The sequence below is a fragment of the Gymnodraco acuticeps genome, unplaced genomic scaffold (genome assembly GCF_902827175.1).
Source record: "Gymnodraco acuticeps unplaced genomic scaffold, fGymAcu1.1, whole genome shotgun sequence".
Classification (NCBI taxonomy): Eukaryota; Metazoa; Chordata; class Actinopteri; order Perciformes; family Bathydraconidae; genus Gymnodraco; species Gymnodraco acuticeps.
Window position 1 is genome coordinate 24,060 of NW_022991840.1, and position 17,218 is coordinate 41,277.

Consider the following 17,218-nt stretch of genomic DNA (forward strand, 5'->3'; position numbering starts at 1 on the left):
ACAACTCCTCTATCTTGTGCCGTTTGGACATGGAAACACACCTACACCAGTTCCTCTTTTTTGATCAAGAAACCTACATTTTAGGGGATGTACGTCAAATATCTCACTGCCTGTTTTTACCAAAGGCCACAGATAGTTGGGCTTCGATCAAGTTGGCTTTGATATTCATTCAATCAACTGCACCGTGGGCTGGAAGATTCATAATGACATTAACATACAGTATAGTATTAGTATCATACAAACTGTAATTGTTATAGTAAATAATGTGCAGAAGTTTATTTTTTACTTTTCATTTATTTAAAATTTGATTATAGTCAAATTATTCTATTTATCGAGCAGAATTTCATATTATTATTGTTTTATTATTATTATCATTACATGGTCTACAGAAGTTAATATTTCAGGGGATTTCTGAAACCTGAATTATTTTAATTTCATTTCTTGTTGCTTTTATTGTAACATATTAATAGATGTGTGTGTAACACTTCTCCTGCACTCACACACTAGTGTACAGCTCCTACTCAGGAACACTTTAAACACAACTTCGTGTCTCCATCTACACACACAGGCCCACATACTCTATTCTACATATTCTGATCACACACACACACACACACTCCAAAAACAGGCTCTCCACACACTCGGCCCACAGAGTGTCTGTGGGAACATCTGTGATGCTGACGCTGACGTACATCACTGATCGGGGGGGTTTGGTTTCCTCTACACAAGCCCCTTCCACACACACACACACACACACACACACAGAAACATACATACACAGACACACAGACACACACACACACACACACACTCTTCTCTAGAATCATGAACATTCCTCCCACCTCTCCGCTGCCATCAGAGCTTCTTACTGTACCATCACTTGTTTCAGACGGATTCAAAATGACGTGTTATTTTTTACTTTGCAAATACAGTATAAAAAACACAGGAATTTATCAAATATAATATTTTGTAGTAAATACAGGAACAGCATCAACTATCTGACTGAGATAAATAAGTGACATCTACATTTAAATCTTATTTATTATGAATAATTACAATTTATTTGGGTGTTTTTTCACATTTCCAAAGCACAACATGACCTTGTAATATATATATATTTGTTACCATGTGGTAGGAATACTTAATCACTGGGTGTTTGTCTGTGATTTAAAGCAACATAAACTAGTAAATTGGCATTCAGATAGCATTCAAAGAAATATACAGTGTACTGCTGTTTACTGTTGTGTAATGCTGTGTACTTCCATGTACTGCTGTGTACTGCTGTGTACCGCTTTGTACTTCTGTGTACTGCTGTACTGTTGTGTAATGCTGTGTACTTCTGTGTACTGCTGTATACTGCTGTGTACTTCTGTGTACTGCTGTATACTGTGGTGTACCGCTGTGTACTGCTGTGTACATCTGTGTACTGCTGTGTACTGCTGTGTAGTTCTGTGTACCGCTTTGTACTTCTGTGTACTGTTGTGTACCGCTGTGTACTTCTGTATACTGTTGTGTACCGCTGTGTACTGCAGTGTACTGCTGTGTACCTCTGTATACCGCTGTGTACTGCAGTGTAGTTCTGTGTACTGTAAAGCAGTCCGTGAACACAGTATTACTGCATGTCTCGTGGATGTAACGCTGTTGAAACGATGCATAATGCACATTTCAATATTAAGGGTTGCTTGTCTTGTCTTAAACAGTACATTGTGTTTTTCTTGCATGTTCTTCAGACCAATCAGACCACAGCTCCTCCCTCCACAGACTGGTCTCAGGCTGACACCTGGTGGTGAGTTTGTGAAACTGCACGGGCATTTTTTAAGCAGGAAGTAGGAAGAAACTATACAATTTTAGAGTTTATTCACTTAAATAAAAGTCAGATCAGTTGTACAAACATATCTTGACAATGTTTTCAGGAACCTTGTTAGTTAAACTGTAAATGTGTACATATGTCCTGTCTGTATGTGTTTCAGTGTACTCCATTCAAGGCAGATGTTGTCATGCAGACCAAACACCTCTTCCTATTCCCTTCTGAAGCCTCGAAAAGAATGAAGCTGTGCTACAACATGATCCAATACATGAAGCTTCAGCTGTTTCCTCCTTCTTCTTCTCCTACTCCAGCTTGATTTCTTTACACACAGCTTCTGTTTTCAGGCTTGTTTCTGGTTGTGAATTCACCCAAACTGTGTCTCTCTTTCCGCTCAGGCTTGATCTAGCAGCAGCTCAGCAGCTCAGCAGCTCCGGGAGTCCTCTGCCTGACGCCTGGAGCTGAAATCCTCCGTCTGTGTGGATCAGAGGAGGTTGTTGCTGCCGTGACCGTCTGAGTGGAAGAACAGAAGACATGTGGGTGTCCGTGTGCCTCCCCCACCCCCGTCTGCCTCTGTGGAATGAATGGAGGAGTAGGAGGGGTGAGTAGATCTGGCTGTGTGACATAAAAGCGTTCTGCATAAAGTTCCCATGAGCCCTAGCAGTTCCTCAGCAGGTCAGACTGGACCTAACGTGGGTCAGAGCCGGTCCTGAGGAGTCTTTTAAGGTACCAGACTCACAGCATTAGCATTCAGACCTCCATATGTTGTGTTTTCTGCCCTTTTAAAGCCATTTAAAGCCAGTGTTTTGCTCTTTGTCAGCTGTATGTGTTCTTCTACCACAAGACAAGGATTCTCTTGCTCAGAGACCTTTATTAACCCTTCAAATATAGGTTATTATTGTGTTACTACGGTAGCACATATAATAAAATTGGAACGATACAGAGAAGATTAGCATGGCCCCTGCGCAAGGATGACACGCAAATTCGTGAAGCGTTCTATATTGCCATATTATTTAAGATTTTTATGATTTTATATGATTTTTCAAAGATTTGATTCAGGCAGAACAGCGCCGCCGTGGCCGCTGGTGGTATTGCAGCTACAGAGTGGAGCCTCTCACTGTGTTCAAATCTTTCCCTTTGATCTCGTTATCGCTTAAAAACTACAACAAGACCTGATCAAATCTGGACTTTTATGACTTTATTGTCCTCGGGTGTAGATCTAGGGGTTTTCCTTTAGACTCCAGTGGTTAAGATTCACGTTTCTGCTCGCAAACTTCACTTAAACTTGTTATTTCTTACGTTTTTGTATTTAAGTGTTGCCAGTCGCGTCGTTAGAAAAAAACATAACGTGTTACCCTAGTTCTACTGTAAGACTGTAAATGGCGGAGTGGTAACTTTTAATCACGAATGGTACATATGAATGTTAACTTCATAAACGTTAGCGCATAGTAATACGCATTAAATTACAAGTAGGCCTATATACGGATTTAAACGGCCGGAAAGCTCCGGTGTGTTTCTGGCGTAAAGCCTCGGCTTAACTTGTTACCAATGTGCGCGAACGTTAAAAGACAACCATATTGGCATTCATCTGTTATATTAAATTATAACTGACTGTCTTGTTAAGTGCAGTAGCAAAGGGTATCTTACCTTTTCAAAAGCTGGTGCCTGCCCTGCTGTACTCGGCTGTTGTTCGTTATAGCATAACGTTAGCATTTAGCTTCTGGCGATTAGATTCATGATTATAAAATTATAAAAGTAGGGTAGACATGTGGAGATTATCCGGCTGAACAAAACGTGCATTTATCAAACAGGTTCGTTTTCCACAGACCTTATTTCGAGCTATTTTCCAAAATCCTATGGAGAACTGCCATTGCTTTTTTGTCGAGGGAACCAGCAGCTTACTTACCGGATAAAATACGTCATCCCTGCACCACAAATGAATTGACAGTTAAGACGCACGCCAGCGAAATAACACGTCATCCAATCAGAGGAGACAATCTAACTGAGACGGGGCGAGGATAATCGGGCCTGCTCAGTCTCACTAATGGCGCGTTTCCACTGCAGCGGGGTAGCCCCGTTTAAGCGTCCCTAAGCGTCCTCGCTCTGGCCTCGGGCTGCCTCGCTGGCCGGCCCAGGCCGTGGCGCATTTCCATTACAGTTTAGGACCTGGGGTAGCAACGCAGTGTAGGCGGGGCGATCGGCTTTGTTTTTGTTCACATTTCGAGTTGTTCCGTCGAGCTCCCGCTGGATTTGATCATCCCCAATGAGATGTAGGAACCTCGTCACCTCCTCGGTCGACCACGGTGTGCTTCTTATTAGACGTAGCCATTTTTGTAGCTCATCCGTTTACAAAATGATGTTTATAAAAATGCTGCAAGTTTGCTTCTAGATATATATGCGACGCTAGGGATGAACTCGCGCGCAATCTTGTGACGATTCTCTCTGACCAATCAGCAGTCGAGAGTGTTGACGTCACTAGTTCAGCCCTGGCCCTGGTCTGAGGGAACCATGATTTTATGAGGCAGAAAAAGAGGGAAAAAGTACCCGCTGGCCGGTACTAGGCTATATGGAAACGCCACCAATTGACATTGACATCAGGACAGCAGATAGCTTACACACCTTCCGGCGTAGACTGAAAACTCATCTCTTTCGACTCCACTTCGAGCAATAGAACTATTAACAAAGCACTTATATACTAAAGGACTGGCTTACCTAAAGCCAGTTGAGTAGCACTTGAAATGTTTTTGCTCTATGAAGCCTGATGTACTTATATGATTCTGTTTTCTTCAAGTTTGTATTTTGTTGGTCGAACGCACTTATTGTAAGTCGCTTTGGATAAAAGCGTCAGCTAAATGCAATTTAATGTAATGTCCTCTGCTATTACTCTTAACAAGACAGTCCGTTATAATGTAATATAGATGAATGCCAATGTGTTGTCTTGTAACGTTCGCTCATAGCATTGGTAACAAGTTGCCGCTAAACCAGAAACACACGGAGCTTTCCGGTGTTCCGGATTAACTGGTTCCCCGATCAACTGGTTGACAGATGTGGAGGCGTGGCCTTCGACTGAAATACACATTTCGATCGCTTCTTCTGTCGTTTACATACATCTTTTGGTATATTTGGCTGGATAGGAACACTTTGATGCACATTCAGTACCAGTGTGTGAGGTTGTGGTTACGATGGCGATATCCGGACGCGAACAGCGAGGACTACAAAAAGAAAAACGAGTTGACATGGGGATGTCTGTTCAAAACATTGCGAGCTCCAATAAATCATTTAAACCAGCTATTGTTGCCAGACTAATTACTGAATATCGTTCTTAATGTGATACCAAGTCCATCTGAGACCTGTGTACACCTTCAGACAGCCTCCAAGTGAAGCACACGTTGTTTACTCACAGTTTGAAAGCAGCGTGGAGAAGTCTTCAGCTGTGTTAAGGCGAGACACCCCAGATGAATAGGGTAATTTTTTTAACTTAAAGGTATCAGCTAGAAATGTCTCCAGTTAATTACTTACAATAAGGCAATTGTCTTTTGTATTACAAGTTTCTGAAATAGCATGTTTAAATATGCAAATTATCCATTATCTCATTAAATATGCACATATTTTAACACATTTCAGGAATCGAAATCTGAACTTTGGATATAGCCAGATTCAAAATTCTTGTTTCATTTTGTAGTCATATTAGTATCTAAGGCTTTTACAGAAGGGATATTGGATATCTCTTTTTATCATTCCATAAATCAGAAAATACTGTCAACAGCCCTAAAATATCCATTTTCGTCATGTTTTTAGGTATACAATGTTGTATAATTCAGGCTATGAATTATATATGAACAAACCCTTCTGTAAAAGCCTTCATAATATTGATAGGAATATAACTGGAAGGTTTGGTGTCTCTACGTGCTACTGAAGTTGAAATTTCGAACTCAGAGTAGGAGAAAAAACTCATTTTGAGAAAACGACCTTTAAAGATTGCAGTGAGGCGCTAGCTAAACCCTCCTGTTCTTTGGATGACAGCTTGCGCATCGACGCACTCCGTGAAGGTATTTCATGTTCAGGGTCATTTTTTTTTATATAACCTTGCTTCGTGCAAGTGACAATTGTTGTCGTCTTCTCTGTGAACGTTTTTTTCGCCGTTCTTTTGGCATTTTGAGATTTCAATTTCTAGCTGAAAGCTAACCAGGAAGTGTTTTAGCACACCACGTGACGCATCTGAACGAATCACGTTGTCAGAAATTGACACCAGCCAATGAGATTTCGTTTCTTGGTTTAAGACCCCTTTGTGCTTTCACGATTGGTTGCTGATACAAAGGAAATGACCATATTTGGATCCGATGAGATTGTGCAGGAGAGACGGAGCTTTCCAGCGATACCTCTGTTGACATGGTGCACACAGCGGTCGCGGTACTTTATGTTACGTTAGAATGCTAACTTTTGGTGAATTTAGGAGAAATCTACAGACGCAAATAGACAAACTATAGTAAAATAAACACTTAAATGTGTATTTTGTACGTTTTCCTTCCAAAAGTCTGAAAGAAAACATGTTATGGAATCAAAATAGCACAAAATCTCAAAATTGACCAGTAGGCCTACTTGAAAAACGATGTTTTTGCCTGCCGTGTCTCGTTGTGATCCGCTCGAATACATCCTTAAAACCAGCTATTGGGCTGGAGTGACTTTTGCTGTTGGGACTCGGGTTTGAGTCCAGCATGAACTTTTGTTATTTTCATGTCGATGGACACTGAATATTATGTAGTTTGAATAGAGGATTCCTAATATTGTTTGCCGAGACCAACATTAATGACCCATCAGCATTTTAAAGTCTAAGTCCCTGCACATGCAGCAATTACATTCTGCTGCTATCTTTGCAAAACGAGTTAACAGTCACATGTTATCTGGATGAGTGCTGCAGAATGCCGTTTTTATAAGGGATGTATACAGTGCTGGAATTGGGCCGGTACTCACCGGTACGCAGTACCGGCACTTCTGGTTCTGACCCATGGAGTACCGGCACTTCTTGCTCAGTACCGGCATGCTGGCGGTACTCCGGTACTCATGCACCGTGCCAGTACTCAACACTCTCCCGCCGTTCTTATTATACATCCATATATATATATACAGCCGCCCGGTACTCAGTAGATGAGTCATGTGGTGCCGAACGGACATTCTCATCGCTCTAACCGCTGGAGTTTCACAGCGGCTGTCAGCTGTTTACTCCTGTCATTCAAACAGAACGTGCTGGAGAGGGGGCGGGGCTTATCTTCTCCATGTAAATACTGTGGTGGAAACGACTATGTCAAAATTAACCTATTTGACCGTGATTTAATAGTAATACACGTTTCAAAATAATAATAATAATAATGCCGAAGTAACAACATACTGAAAACTGTTAGTAAAACCATGTTTTAATGCTTTACAATTTACATACCTAGATGCACGTGTGTTGTGTTTATGCAGTGCAACTCCCACCCAGTGGGTGGCTATGTAGAGTGATAGAACAGAGCAGGTATGCCCCCGAGAGAAGGAAAGCAAGTCACGTCACAAATTAGCATTTCTAAAATGTTAGCGTGGATTAATAAAAGTGCAAAAAGACAGCGGTTGTCGCAGGAAGAAACTTCAAATACAGAGAACGCTGTGCCTGTGTTGGAAATTGTGTCTGATGGGGAGCTTTCTTTGGTTGATCCTCCTGCTCCAAGTTCTAGTGCATTAGCATTAGCACTAGCTCCGCCGCCTCCTCCAGAGCCTCTAAAGTTAGCTGCTGCTGGCGCAACTGCCACCACCAACACCGGGCAAAGCGATGCACCTGACTGCTGGACAACGGACCAGGTGCAATATTTTTGCAAGACCAATGCATGGCTCCTTCTTAAAGATAAGAAGCTAGGATGTCGGATATGCAGAGATGTCAAATCTTTGGGAATACACACTGGACAAGGACTGAAACTGTCAACTGAATGGGGTGAGTGTGCAGTGTCTCATTTCGGTGTTGACAAGGGCAAACAACAAGCTAGCCTGAGAAAAAAAATCAAAGAACATAAAGAATCACAAGCCCATGTAAAAGCTGCTGACATCCTTACATCTGCTTCACGTGAAACTATTCAACATCAAGTGCAGTCTATGCATAAATCTGAATTAGACACCACTATCAGAGTTTTTCGAACGGCATATACAATTGGCAAACATAGCCGGCCATTCACAGACATGCCAATTGATTTGAATGTACAGAAACTGAATGGGCTGAACGTGGGCAGGGTTTTGCACTCCAATAAAACCTGTGGCGAAATCATCGACCACATAGCTCATGAGCTGAAGAAAAAAATGGCAAAAGACATTACAGAAAACCAAAGAAAACTCTGTGTTTTGGTCGATGAATCTACCACTATTAGTGGTAAAACGGTGCTTGTTGTGTGTCTACGCTCAGCATTAGCTGATGCTGAGCCCGAAACGTTTTTTTGGGAGCTGATTGAGTTGGATGGAACAACGGCTGATGACATCACAAAGGCGTTAATGGAGTGTCTTGGAAGAGATTTTAACGAGGACTTTTTAGGTCAGTGTTTCGTTTCTTTTGCATGTGATGGGGCTTCAGTCATGCTAGGGAAGAGAACAGGCGTTGCTACCCAGTTGTGTAGTAAATTCCCAAGCCTGTTTGTGTGGCACTATTCCAATCATCGTCTAGAGCTGGCAGTTGGGGATGTGGTCAAGGAGGTCTCAGGGCTCAATCATTTCCAGATCTTTTTTGACAAACTCTATTCCTTGTTCCATGCCTCCCCCAAAAATCAGAGGCAGTTAGCGCAGTGTGCGCAAGCAGTCGGACAGCGTCTCCTGGTGATAGGGCGTGTTTTGTCCATCCGCTGGGTGGCTTCAAGTGAAAGGAGCGTCAGAGCAGTCTGGGAAAACTACCGAGTGCTTCATGATCACTTCACAAATGCTGCAAACGACACGAGCAGGGATTCCAGAGACAGAGCAAAGTACAAGGGCCTGGATGATGTGCTCACATCTGCAACGTTTGTCAGCAATCTGGGACTGATGTACGATGCGCTCACAGAGCTCAGCGACCTCTCTCGGCAACTCCAAAAAAGAGAGATGACACTGCCTACAGCAGATAGGCTCTTAACTCGAGAAATACGAGTTTTTGAATCCATGGTCACCATGCCTGGCCCACACATGACTACAGTTCATACAGCTCTAGCTGAGAAGTCCTTCAAGGGTGTTGCCCTGCGTGAGAATGGCAGGCTTGTACAGATTCATGCAGGTCAGTTTTTCCGCAGTATGGTAGAGAATCTGAGACACAGAATGACTTCCACAACCTCCTCTCATGTCAGCACAAGAGAAATCCCATTACATGGCCGGGAGGCCCGGGACAATCAGCTAATCCAGGACATGAAAGTTATCCATCCTGGAAGTTGGCCTGAAGAGGAGTTAGACGTACAGTATGGGGACGTAGAGGTGCTACGTTTGTGCGAAGTGCTGAAAGTGGACAGAAGAGAGACTGTTCAGGGCTTTCGCGAATACAAGGAAACCAGGGCATCCCGTACACCTGCTGCCATGGAGCCTCTACTGAAAGCAGTCCGAACCATCGCTGTCTCCACTAGTGAGTGTGAGCGGGCATTCAGCTGCATGAACGATATCCTTACTGCAAAAAGGAATGCTCTCTCTGTCAGCCTGGTTTTCATTAAATGTAATGGACTATCACTAGGACAGTTCAATCCGGAACAGTATGTGAGGTCCTGGCTGGCAAAGGGAAGGAGAAGTGCTGATGAAAGAGCCTGTCCAGCTCCAGCCCCTGATACTGATGTCCCCAAGGCCTTCTGGAGCCTTTTCTAACAATGTGAAGTATATTGCAAAGCAGCTCACCCAGTGAGAAGACTTTTGGCATAATGTGCCGATTTGTACAGATCCTGGAGATAGAAGGACTTCAGACCAACCAGGGAGTTATCTGATCAGCTTGGTGTTCAATGTAACTCTTTACCATGGCTCAGACTTTGTTACTTGCAGTTACAGTTTCTCATTTTAGATTGTGCAAATTTTGCATTTGTTTTTACATGTTCTTTGTTCATGCTCTTTATCATTTTTCTGAGTTGGAAAGTTAGATTGCATCATAGTTTACTTTATACATATTTGTATTCTTCAGTGGTGAAGTATATTGCAAAGCAGCTCAGCCATGTGAGAAGACTTTTGGCACTTTTTCGTTTTTCGTTTTCTGAGTTGGAAAGTTAGATTGCATTCAAAATGTACAGAAATACTTAATTTTGTTAAAGCTTTTTATAAAAAATGCTTCTGACCAGAGCTTTGTTTCCTTGTCATTAATGTTGAACACCACCAGAGGGGCTCTCACCTGAAAGGTCTCTGCTTCATGTGTCTTCAGCAGAAGATCTAGACTTTGATTGCTATATTTTCAGTTAATATTGACCTTACTGAGCTTTAGCCATATCCGCTGCCTATCATAAAAAATGTTAAGTACAGTGAACCTTTCTAAAATATACAGTAGTAAAGAGACAAACCCACCAGCATTATAGTAGCCAAATTCTTGTTTGTGGGCTGTATATATAAAATTGACTTGAAAAAGTTGCTGATTTTAGAGTACTGGCACCTTTTTCATTCCAATTCAAGCACTGGATGTATATGTGTGTGTCTTTCATATTAAACATGATCGCTGGTAGATAGCCACAGAAGTCGTAACACAGTTTAACCTGGGCGGATCCCATTTTCCCATGGGTGGATCCCAGTTGACCCTGAGCGAATCACAGTTTACCTGAGAGGATCACAGTTTAACACAGCTGAAGACTTCTCCACGCTGCTTTCAAACTCTGAGTAAACAACGTACGCTTCACTGGGAGGCTGTCTGAAGGTGTACACAGGTCTCAGATGGACTTGGTATCACATTAGGAACGATATTCAGTGATAAGTCGGGCAACAATAGCTGGTTTTAAGCAGTGCTTGAATTGGAATGAAAAAGGTGCCAGTACTCTAAAATCAGCAACTTTTTCAAGTCAATTTTATATATACAGCCCACAAACAAGAATTTGACTACTATAATGCTGGTGGGTTTGTCTCTTTACTACTGTATATTTTAGAAAGGTTCACTGTACTTAACATTTTTTATGATAGGCAGCGGATATGGCTAAAGCTCAGTAAGGTCAATATTAACTGAAAATATAGCAATCAAAGTCTAGATCTTCTGCTGAAGACACATGAAGCAGAGACCTTTCAGGTGAGAGCCCCTCTGGTGGTGTGCAACATTAATGACAAGGAAACAAAGCTCTGGTCAGAAGCATTTTTTATAAAAAGCTTTAACAAAATTAAGTATTTCTGTACATTTTGAATGCAATCTAACTTTCCAACTCAGAAAACGAAAAACGAAAAAGTGCCAAAAGTCTTCTCACATGGCTGAGCTGCTTTGCAATATACTTCACCACTGAAGAATACAAATATGTATAAAGTAAACTATGATGCAATCTAACTTTCCAACTCAGAAAAATGATAAAGAGCATGAACAAAGAACATGTAAAAACAAATGCAAAATTTGCACAATCTAAAATGAGAAACTGTAACTGCAAGTAACAAAGTCTGAGCCATGGTAAAGAGTTACATTGAACACCAAGCTGATCAGATAACTCCCTGGTTGGTCTGAAGTCCTTCTATCTCCAGGATCTGTACAAATCGGCACATTATGCCAAAAGTCTTCTCACTGGGTGAGCTGCTTTGCAATATACTTCACATTGTTAGAAAAGGCTCCAGAAGGCCTTGGGGACATCAGTATCAGGGGCTGGAGCTGGACAGGCTCTTTCATCAGCACTTCTCCTTCCCTTTGCCAGCCAGGACCTCACATACTGTTCCGGATTGAACTGTCCTAGTGATGGTCCATTACATTTAATGAAAACCAGGCTGGACAGTCGGCTGACAGAGAGAGCATTCCTTTTTGCAGTAAGGATATCGTTCATGCAGCTGAATGCCCGCTCACACTCACTAGTGGAGACAGCGATGGTTCGGACTGCTTTCAGTAGAGGCTCCATGGCAGCAGGTGTACGGGATGCCCTGGTTTCCTTGTATTCGCGAAAGCCCTGAACAGTCTCTCTTCTGTCCACTTTCAGCACTTCGCACAAACGTAGCACCTCTACGTCCCCATACTGTACGTCTAACTCCTCTTCAGGCCAACTTCCAGGATGGATAACTTTCATGTCCTGGATTAGCTGATTGTCCCGGGCCTCCCGGCCATGTAATGGGATTTCTCTTGTGCTGACATGAGAGGAGGTTGTGGAAGTCATTCTGTATCTCAGATTCTCTACCATACTGCGGAAAAACTGACCTGCATGAATCTGTACAAGCCTGCCATTCTCACGCAGGGCAACACCCTTGAAGGACTTCTCAGCTAGAGCTGTATGAACTGTAGTCATGTGTGGGCCAGGCATGGTGACCATGGATTCAAAAACTCGTATTTCTCGAGTTAAGAGCCTATCTGCTGTAGGCAGTGTCATCTCTCTTTTTTGGAGTTGCCGAGAGAGGTCGCTGAGCTCTGTGAGCGCATCGTACATCAGTCCCAGATTGCTGACAAACGTTGCAGATGTGAGCACATCATCCAGGCCCTTGTACTTTGCTCTGTCTCTGGAATCCCTGCTCGTGTCGTTTGCAGCATTTGTGAAGTGATCATGAAGCACTCGGTAGTTTTCCCAGACTGCTCTGACGCTCCTTTCACTTGAAGCCACCCAGCGGATGGACAAAACACGCCCTATCACCAGGAGACGCTGTCCGACTGCTTGCGCACACTGCGCTAACTGCCTCTGATTTTTGGGGGAGGCATGGAACAAGGAATAGAGTTTGTCAAAAAAGATCTGGAAATGATTGAGCCCTGAGACCTCCTTGACCACATCCCCAACTGCCAGCTCTAGACGATGATTGGAGCAGTGCCACACAAACAGGCTTGGGAATTTACTACACAACTGGGTAGCAACGCCTGTTCTCTTCCCTAGCATGACTGAAGCCCCATCACATGCAAAAGAAACGAAACACTGACCTAAAAAGTCCTCGTTAAAATCTCTTCCAAGACACTCCATTAACGCCTTTGTGATGTCATCAGCCGTTGTTCCATCCAACTCGATCAGCTCCCAAAAAAACGTTTCGGGCTCAGCATCAGCTAATGCTGAGCGTAGACACACAACAAGCACCGTTTTACCACTAATAGTGGTAGATTCATCGACCAAAACACAGAGTTTTCTTTGGTTTTCTGTAATGTCTTTTGCCATTTTTTTCTTCAGCTCATGAGCTATGTGGTCGATGATTTCGCCACAGGTTTTATTGGAGTGCAAAACCCTGCCCACGTTCAGCCCATTCAGTTTCTGTACATTCAAATCAATTGGCATGTCTGTGAATGGCCGGCTATGTTTGCCAATTGTATATGCCGTTCGAAAAACTCTGATAGTGGTGTCTAATTCAGATTTATGCATAGACTGCACTTGATGTTGAATAGTTTCACGTGAAGCAGATGTAAGGATGTCAGCAGCTTTTACATGGGCTTGTGATTCTTTATGTTCTTTGATTTTTTTTCTCAGGCTAGCTTGTTGTTTGCTCTTGTCAACACCGAAATGAGACACTGCACACTCACCCCATTCAGTTGACAGTTTCAGTCCTTGTCCAGTGTGTATTCCCAAAGATTTGACATCTCTGCATATCCGACATCCTAGCTTCTTATCTTTAAGAAGGAGCCATGCATTGGTCTTGCAAAAATATTGCACCTGGTCCGTTGTCCAGCAGTCAGGTGCATCGCTTTGCCCGGTGTTGGTGGTGGCAGTTGCGCCAGCAGCAGCTAACGTTAGAGGCTCTGGAGGAGGCGGCGGAGCTAGTGCTAATGCTAATGCACTAGAACTTGGAGCAGGAGGATCAACCAAAGAAAGCTCCCCATCAGACACAATTTCCAACACAGGCACAGCATTCTCTGTATTTGAAGTTTCTTCCGGCGACAACCGCTGTCTTTTTGCACTTTTATTAATCCATGCTAACATTTTAGAAATGCTAATTTGTGACGTGACTTGCTTTCCTTCTCTCGGGGGCATGCCTGCTCTGTTCTATCACTCTACATAGCCACCCACTGGGTGGGAGTTGCACTGCATAAACACAACACACGTGCATCTAGGTATGTAAATTGTAAAGCATTAAAACATGGTTTTACTAACAGTTTTCAGTATGTTGTTACTTCGGCATTATTATTATTATTATTATTATTTTGAAACGTGTATTACTATTAAATCACGGTCAAATAGGTTAATTTTGACAGTCGTTTCCACCACAGTATTTACATGGAGAAGATAAGCCCCGCCCCCTCTCCAGCACGTTCTGTTTGAATGACAGGAGTAAACAGCTGACAGCCGCTGTGAAACTCCAGCGGTTAGAGCGATGAGAATGTCCGTTCGGCACCTCATGACGCATCTACTGAGTACCGGGCGGCTGTATATATATATATGGATGTATAATAAGAACGGCGGGAGAGTGTTGAGTACTGGCACGGTGCATGAGTACCGGAGTACCGCCAGCATGCCGGTACTGAGCAAGAAGTGCCGGTACTCCATGGGTCAGAACCAGAAGTGCCGGTACTGCGTACCGGTGAGTACCGGCCCAATTCCAGCACTGGTTTTAAGGATGTATTCGAGCGGATCACAACTTAACACAGCTGAAGACTTCTCCACGCTGCTTTCAAACTGTGAGTAAACAACGTACGCTTCACTTGGAGGCTGTCTGAAGGTGTACACAGGTCTCAGATGGACTTGGTATCACATTAGGAACGATATTCAGTGATAAGTCGGGCAACAATAGCTGGTTTTAAGGATGTATTCGAGCGGATCACAACTTAACACAGCTGAAGACTTCTCCACGCTGCTTTCAAACTGTGAGTAAACAACGTACGCTTCACTGGGAGGCTGTCTGAAGGTGTACACAGGTCTCAGATGGACTTGGTATCACATTAAGAACGATATTCAGAAATAAGTCTGGCAACAATAGCTGGTTTAAATGATTTATTGGAGCTCGCAACGTTTTGAACAGACATCCCCATGTCAACTCGTTTTTCTTTTTGTAGTCCTCGCTGTTCGCGTCCGGATATCGCCATTGTAACCACAACCTCACACACGGGTACTGAATGTGCATCAAAGTGTTCCTATCCAGCCAAATATACCAAAAGATTTATGAAAACGACAGAAGAAGCGATCGAAATGTGTATTTCTGTCGAAGGCCACGCCTCCACATCTGTCAACCAGTTGATCGGGGAACCAGTTAATCCGGAACACCGGCCGTTTAAATCCGTAAATACTTGTCATTTGATGCTTATTGCTATGCGCTAACGTTTATGAAGTTAACATTTATATGCACCATTCGTGATTAAAAGTTGCCAATCCGCCATTTACAGTCTTAACAGTAGAATTACGGCAACAACATGCATTTCTCCTGCACTTTGCTAGGTGCAAAACACGTTATGCTTTTTTACTTTGCACTAACGTAAATGTTCATGAAGTTAACGCTCACAGATGTGTACGGAGGGTTAACGGTCATAAACACTTGGCTATTTAATGAAGTACTGTAATAACTTTAAATGTAATTCGTATTTACTATGTGGTAGTGTAGCCTACTAAAGTTAACATGTATATGAAGGCTACCATGGGGCGAATATTATTATTATAATGTAATAAGTATCTTTCATTTAAAGTCAGACCTCTGAGGTTAATGTTGAGCTGATGAAAAAGTGTTGGCTAGCATTATCTTTTAAATCAGAACCAGCTTTTACTCATGTTATTTTTCTTATTTCTATTCAGACTGTTACTACATGTTTTTTCTTATTTCATATTCTGTTATTTACTTGTTATTCTTATCATCCCTGTTTATTTCATCCTGTGTACTATGTGTTTCTTCCTGGCTGCTTTAACACCTGAATTCAAAGGTCCTTCTTCTCCAAAGAGAGGCTTTGTGCTAACTAACTGCTGTACTTCACATGTACTTGTGAAGTGCTTGACTGCTAGCTTCTGACATGTTTTTGATGTGATTTCAGGACAATGGATCGCAGGCAGGCCCTCCGTTTTCAGGTTGGTTATTCAGAGCTGCAGCTTAAGCCCACACATCAAGCTGTCAGGGTTCGCAGTGACAACAGGAGGGCAGCCCCGCGCCTCACCTCCAACACCAGGGAGCTGGCTGAGACACAAGCCGCATCGGGGGTCACAGCGCTGGGGGGGAACCCGGCGGACTGCTGTCCGCTCCTCAGCCTGAAGGAGAGGAGCCCCGAGCAGAGGAGCCCCTGCCTGGCCCTGGCACGGCACCGCTACCAAGAGATGCGGCCCCTGGAAGAAGAATAGCCCTTTCCTGCCACCCCGTCCCTTTTCCCTCTTCCTCCTCCGCCCCCTCCTCTTCCTCCTCCTCCTCCTCATCACTGCTCCTCAGAAGGAGAGGAGCCCCGATACTGCCCTGCTCCTGCTGGAGGGAGGAGCCCTGAGGAGTGGCTGGACTCCCTCCAATAACACTGGACACAATCTTTTTCAAATAAAGAATTCAAACTTAAATATCTGTTTGGATTTACTTCCTGTAGTTTCCAACACTCGTGCTGTCTTCCTCTGCTGTTGTTGCACTTCAATTGAAGTTCAGCAGGTTTAAAAAAGGAAGGAGATGTCCTTTTGCCTTTTTAGAAAACTTTATTTTAAATAGTTTGAACAATACATATAAAAACACTGCATTGAAAATACACATAATACATGAGTAATTCATCCTAATTTCCTTGGAGGGAGAGGTGCTCAATGACTGAGATGTCCTAATTTGAATTTGTACAACTTTTTAATAAATAAATGAAAAGGTATTTTTAAACTTGAATATCTCTGACTGCTTATTCCTTGCTTTTGACAAGTTCCTAACATTTCTTTACCTTCATATCAAGCATGCAGCCAGTCTCACAGAGTATTTGGGGTGGGGGGATCTGGGTGGTTGGTACACTGACTTGAATTGATCTAAGGGGCTCTGTTCTGATTGGATGACAGGCTCCGGTCCCCCAGCTGATACCTTCTCATCCCAGAAGATCCAAAGGGGTCTTTAATGTAAGACCCCTTCGGATCTTCAAGTTCAAAAATACCTTTTTATTTATTTATTTACAAGTTTTACAAATTAAAATTAGGACATCTCAGTCATTGAGCACCTCTCCCTCCAAGGAAATTAGGACTAATTACTCGTATTATGTGTATTTTCAATGCAGTGTTTTTATATGTATTGTTCAAACTATTTAAAATAAAGTTTTCTAAAAAGGCAAAAATCAGAATACCTTTAATACTCCTGTTCTGGCTGCCTTACACTGGCTCCCTATAGAACACAGGATAGAATTTAAAATTCTTCTTCTCGTCTACAAAGCCCTTAATGGGCAGGCGCCATCTTACCTTAAAGAACTCATTATAC

General features: G+C 42.8%; 1 long non-coding RNA gene and 1 other non-coding gene across 2 annotated transcripts; both read left to right on the forward strand.

Moving 5' to 3' along the window:
• Positions 1-2,704: 2,704 nt before the first annotated feature.
• On the forward strand, positions 2,705-2,810 carry LOC117535405. Its single transcript, XR_004567411.1, has one exon. It is a non-coding gene; the product is annotated as a U6 spliceosomal RNA (small nuclear RNA).
• Positions 2,811-14,425: 11,615 nt separating this feature from the next.
• Positions 14,426-16,341, forward strand: LOC117535402. Its single transcript, XR_004567410.1, has 2 exons — positions 14,426-14,498; positions 15,837-16,341. It is a non-coding gene; the product is annotated as an uncharacterized LOC117535402 (long non-coding RNA).
• The last annotated feature ends 877 nt before the right edge of the window (positions 16,342-17,218 follow it).